This window comes from Peromyscus maniculatus, chromosome 15, assembly GCF_049852395.1.
Source record: "Peromyscus maniculatus bairdii isolate BWxNUB_F1_BW_parent chromosome 15, HU_Pman_BW_mat_3.1, whole genome shotgun sequence".
NCBI lineage: Eukaryota > Metazoa > Chordata > Mammalia > Rodentia > Cricetidae > Peromyscus > Peromyscus maniculatus.
Genome location: NC_134866.1, coordinates 21,160,537 through 21,167,092, shown reverse-complemented (window position 1 = coordinate 21,167,092; position 6,556 = coordinate 21,160,537).

The following is a 6,556-nucleotide window of genomic DNA, read 5'->3' as shown; positions in this document are numbered from 1 at the left end:
TGAGCATGTGTGCTTGTGGTAGGATGGAGTGTCTTTTGTATATATACACAAGAGTGGTATAGCTGGACCTTAAAGTAGATTGATTCTCAGCTTTCTGAGGAACCACCATATTGATTTCCATAGTGGCTGTAAAAGTTTGCAGTCCACCATATTCATGAAACCCAAGATTCATTTGCTCCAACTGCTACCAGTGTCTCTTCATAGCTGTTTCCAAGCAATCCCCTGGTGTTACTATTAAGTTTTATCATGGCTTCATGTGTTGAGTTACTGATCTGAGTGACAAGTAGGATAGAGAGAAGGGCGCAAATTTGAAGATATCCCATAATGTGCACTTTTCCGTGGTTGTGTCAAAATACACTTAATCATTTTTCTTCTGAATTGGAACATGAAACTGTCTGTAGCTGGAAGTTTCTCTGATCCCACCTAGGCCCACGGTCTGGATGAATCTCTCCCATCTTCGTTCTCACAGGCACTTATAAAATAATCACTCAGAGGCTTAATATTAATTACAAACTGTATGGCCTATAACTCGGGCTTCTTGCTAGCTCTTATAACTTAACTCAACCCATTTCTATTAATCTATGTATTGCCACCTATTTGTGACTTTACATGTGTCCCATTACATGTTGTTCCTTGGATGGTGGGCTGGTGTCCTTCTCACTGCCTTTCTCCTCTCACTATCCCTCTTGGGTTTTCCCATCTGGATGCATCCTTCCCTGCCATAGGCTAATGAAGATTTTTTTTCCCTTTTATTTTATTTTACAATACCATTCAGTTCTACATATCAGCCACGGATTCCCTTGTTCTCCCCCCCTCCCATCCCCCTCCCCTCTCCTTCCCCCCAGCCTACCTCCCATTCCTACCTCCTCCAGGGCAAAGCCTCCCCCAAGGACTGAGATCAACCTGGTAGACTCAGTCCAGGCAGGTCCAGTCCCCTTCTCCCAGACTGAGCCAAGCATCCCTGCATAAGCCCCAGGTTTCAAACAGCCAACTCATGCAATGAGCACAGGACCTGGTACCACTGTCTGGATGCCTCCCAAACAGATCAAGCCAATCAACTGTCTCACCTATTCAGAGGGCCTGATCCAGTTGGGGGCCCCTCAGTCTTTGGTTCATAGTTCATGTGTTTCCATTCATTTGGCTATTTGTCCCTGTGCTTTATCCAACCTTGGTTTCAACAATTCTCGATCATATAAACCCTCCTCTTTCTCGCTAATTAGACTCCTGTCGCTCCACCCGGGGCCTAGCCATGGATCTCTGCATCCAGATCCCTCAGTCTTTGGATGGGGTTTCTGGTACGACTATTAGGGTGTTTGGCCATCCCATCACCAGAGTAGGTCAGTTCCAGCTGTCTCTCGACCATTGCCAGCAGACTATTGTGGGGGTATCTTTGTGAATTTCTGTGGGTGTCTCTAGCACTTTGTTTCTTCCTTTTCTCATGTGGTCTTCATTTACCATGGTCTCCTATTCCTTGTTCTCCCTCTCTGTTCTTGATCCAGCATGGATCTCCCGCTCCCACAGGCTCTCTTTGCTGGCATAACTGGATATCAACGTGTGGAAGGCTGCGAATAGATCCATATCTGTCACCGTGCACAAAACTTAAGTCCAAGTGGATCAAGGACCTCAACATAAATCCAGCTACACTGAACCTACTAGAAGAGAAAGTAGGAAGTAGTCTTGAATGCATTGGCATTGGAGATCACTTCCTAAATATAACACCAGTAGCACAGACACTGAGAGAAACAATCAATCAATGAAGATTTATTTATTAGCCTATGGCAGCAAAACATACAGCATACAGAAAGACATCCCACAGCAACGTTCTATCTTCTTCAATTTCATTCACTTTCATAATCACCCATAAGCAAGAAACTCCAATAGTATATGCCAAGGCAAAGGAGACAGCAGAAAGAACTGATGACGCTTCTTTTTTTCTCACGGCCAACATTTACAAGTTTGAATTTCAGAAAATATTTTTCTGTTCTCTATTTGTTTTCTATTTTCGTGAAGATATACGAAGTCAAAGAAACTTTAGAATGAGTGGGTTTATTCATTCCAAAGACTTTAAGAGCTTCGAACTTAAGGAAACATCTCCTCTTTTACATCATAATGACAATTTTTAAATTCCTTAACTCTTGACATAAAAAGAATAGAATATAATGTAAATCATCTATAATAGTTTTCCCCTTGTTGTTTATAGGATAACTGTTCCTTTTCTACTTATGTCTACTTTTGAAATAACCTTCTTTCTTATGAAACATTTTTATCCAGTCTGATTTATTTTTTTCTATTTAAGGCACACATTTTAACATCCTTTTATCTCTTTCATTCATATTCAAATATATGCAAGTACCCTTCATTTAGAAGTAAATTAGAGATTTCTGTCATCTACATAATACTAAACATTGATATAATTAAATAGCAAATTATATTTATACTTACAGCAACTTTTAATAGTTGCAACCAACACGTGTAATATTTTCAGGAAAGTAAAAACAAAATATTAAAACTGTTCATATGTACACATTAGTACAATCAAGTAAAAATAATAGAACTATCAAATCAAATAATAGTTTAGGTTTGGCACTAGTCTATGACCTATACAAAAAGTGTTTCTTGGACCAGTTAAGAGTATAAATATGAGTCTCACCTTGTAGAGTGTGACTTAAATTCAATCAGGTAACTATTTGTACTATCAAAATATTCTTGCCAATATTGTACCAATAGGCATATTGTTCAATGCTGGTCATGATTGTAGCTCACATAATATACATCTAGGTTAATAATGTTGATTACTTTTCTCCCCTGGTATCATGTTTAGTACCTTCTGACAGTATGAAAGCTTGTAAGTTGGGAAGAAGCTTTTATCTCAACAGTAGCTTGATTTTTGCATGTTCTATGACTCAAGCATATAGTGTCTTCAGCAATAGGATCTTACCATCAAATTTTGGAAGGTAACCAAGAGCAAAAACAATAACTTGTTTGTGTCTGGGTGTAGTCTGTGGGATCCCAGGAACCATATACTAAGGGTAACAACCCACATATCACACTGGGTCTTTTCTTTGATTGCCTTTGTTATATACTATCATCTTCCCATATATAAATTCTTCAATGCCTGCTAAAAAAGCAGTGACTCTTTCTGAAGGAATTTCCAGGCACGACAATAATGATGCTCCTCAGATCCCACCAATAGTTGCCCCTAGATCTATAGCCAAACTTAGAGCTAACCAGGCTCCTAGAGGGAATATAGAAAATATAATCCATGAGAAAGTACATGATACTATTAAAGAGTTTAATGAGTTTGCTAATTAATTTAGTCTGAGGAATATAGATGGGAATAGATTTTAAAGGTGTAAGTTAATGGTGGAAGAAACATAAAACTGCATCAGTTTGAATTTATCAATACAGACCTGCTTAGTGGAGATTCTAGGTTTAATATGGAAGCTAACACAGTTTTAAAAGAAAAAAGTGTTGAAAGTGTGAATGTTTGGCTGAAGCATGTGTCAAAAAAATGTCCTATTGAAAAGGAGTTAGAGATCCCTGATATCTTGAGTTAGTGTTGATGAAGGGATTTTAAAATTTAGGGAAATTGTATGAGGGTAGGTATGCTATGTAAAACCTACCCCTCTATGGTGGGAAAGCCCACAATACATGACCTTCACTAATCCTGTGAGATGCAAACTAGTAAGAAGGGCAGCATATTTGAAGAGCTTTACTCTTGCCCTTTTCTCTGTGCCAGGCCTTGGGTTTGGAGATGCTGCTTTTTCAGTTTGATGGGTTAAATACGATGGGTTTCATTGGGCCCTGAAGGAACAGGGACAGTGTGGAAGCACTGAATGAATCACCAAAATCAAGGTGATTATAGGTATCATATTTGGCAGGCTAGATAAAGCAATGTCCATAATGGCCTGACCCATAATGCTTAGTACATTAAAAGCGAATTGTATGGTGTTATGACTCATATGGACCTTTGGTATTTGCAAATAAATCATCATGTTTCCAGATATGAAACAGATAAGGAGCCTAAAGCAAATTGTTTGATCTGAATAAATGAAGACATTCTCTAACAAGTGAAAGAAAGGCTCCATTAGATCATGGCAAAAGGAAATCTCATCTCCTAACCCAATTTCTAGATTTGAGCAAGTATGCAGACTCAGACTCCCTTCAATGAAGGGATGGCCAAGTTCCTCTGAGGAGGGACCTTGACAAAATACCTAAAGGTTTTACAGTTAACACTTTCCGGTCCTTTCCCAGAGGGACATAGACCTATTATAAGGGTAACTGTACACTAGGGGAAAGGAAACAATCAGACCTTTAAGGAGTCTTACTCATAGTACATACAGTGAGTTGTTAGACTCATTTGTGGTTATTTCCCCAGTCCAGAATATATAATTAGGATAGATAAACTTAGAATTGTAAGAATTCTCACATTGGTTCCCCAGTCTCTGAAGTAAGGGCTGTTGTGTTTGGGAATGCTAAATAGCTTGTATTGTTGCCTCTGCTAGGGAAAATAGTGAATCAAAAACATTATTTCATCTCAGGAGGAACAGAATAAATTAGTGACAACATCAAGGACATGAAAGATTCAGGGGTAGTGGTTTTCAGCACATCTCCCTTCAACTTTTCTTTCTGGCCAGTGCACAAGGAAGATTGATTATGGAGAATGATAGTTGACTATCAAATACTCAAGCAAGTTGTAACTTCAGTTGCACCTGATGTACCAGATGTGGTGTCCTCACTTGAACAAATTAACACATCTCCTGGTACATGGTATGCAGCTATTGATTTAGTAAATGCCTTTTTTCTTTTATACCTGTTCATTAGGACTACCAGAAATGAGCAATTTCCTTTCAGTTTTGAAGGCCAGCAGTAAACCTTTTCAGTTTTACTTCAAGAATACTTCAACTCTCCATCCCTGTGCCACAACTTAGATCAAAGGGATCTTTATCATGTCTCTTCCACAAAATATCACATTGGTCAACTATATCAATGACATTATGCTGAATGAACCAAGAGAGGAGGGTAGCAATTGCTTTGTACTTGGTAACAATTCTGTATATAAGATAATGGGAAATAAACCAAAACAGATTTCAAGGACCTTCCACTTCAGTGAAGTTCTTAGGAGTCCAGTGGCATGGGGAATGCAGAGATATTCCTTCTAAGGTGAAGGATATGTTATTGTACCTGGCACCTCCTACCACCAAGGAAGTAGCAATAAGTTCAGTCAGTCTAGGTGGACTCTAGAGAGGGTATGTTCTTCACAAAGATGTGTTACTCTAGTCCATATACCAAGTGACTCTAAATGCTGCTAGCTTTGTATGGGTCATGGAACACGAGAGGGCTCTTCAACAGATGTAGGCTGTTGTACATGTTGCTCTACAGCTTTGACCACGTGATCCAGCAGACTTGATGACACTTGAGACGTCAGTGGCTGATAAGGATGGTGTTTGGAGTCTTTGCAAGACACCTATAGGTGAATCACAAAAGAGACCATTGGAATTTTAGAGCAGTGTTCTGCTGTGGATATCACTCTATATAAATAAAACACTGATGGCCAGTGACCAGGCAGGAAGTAGGTTGCCAGGCAGGAAGTAGGTGGGACAAGGAGAGAGGAGAATTCTGGGAAGGGGAAGGCTGAGGAGGGAGACACTGCAGCCACCGCCAGGAGAAGCAGCATGTAAAGATGCCGATAAGCCACCAGACACATGGCAAGGTATAGATTTATAAAAATGGGTTAAGAAGCCTGCCACGGCCATACAGTTTGTATGCAATATAAGTCTCTGTGTTTACTTGGTTGGGTCTGAGTGGCTGTGGGACTGGCGGGTGACAAAGATTTGTCCTGACTGTGGGCAAGGCAGGAAAACTCTAGCTACAGTGTTCTACCACCATCTCCATACAACTTTGGCAGACAGGCCTTGACCTACTATTGGGCTTGAGTAGAAATGGAACATTTGACAATAGGCCACCAATTTACCATGCAATCTGAGCTGTGCAGCATGAGCTTTATATTATCTGACCAACTAAGTCATAAATTAGGAAATTCACAGGAGAAATCCATCATCAAATGGAAGTAGTATATATGTGACTGGGCCTGAACAGATCCTGAGGGCAAAAGCAAGTTACATGAAGAAGTTGCCAAAATGTCTATGGTTTCTATTCCATTACAATGATGTCTGCTGCCAATCATACGACTATAGCCTCATGGGATGTGCCATATAATCAGTTGACTGAGGAAGAGAAGACTAGGGCCTTGTTTATTGGTGGTTCTGCATGTTATGCAGGCACTACTCAGAAGTGAACCACTGCAGCACTATAACCCCTTTCTGGGACAATCCTGAAAGATACCAGTGAAAGGACATCTCCAAAGTGGCCACAACTTCAGGCATTACACATGGTCATACATTTTGTTTGGAAAAAAATGGCCAGGTGCATGACTATTCACTGATTTATGGGGTGTAGCCAGTGAGTTGACTGTTTTAGTGACGGTTTCTATTGTTGTGATGAAACACCATGACTAAATGCAAGTTGGGAAAGAAAGGGTTTATTTGGCTTACAC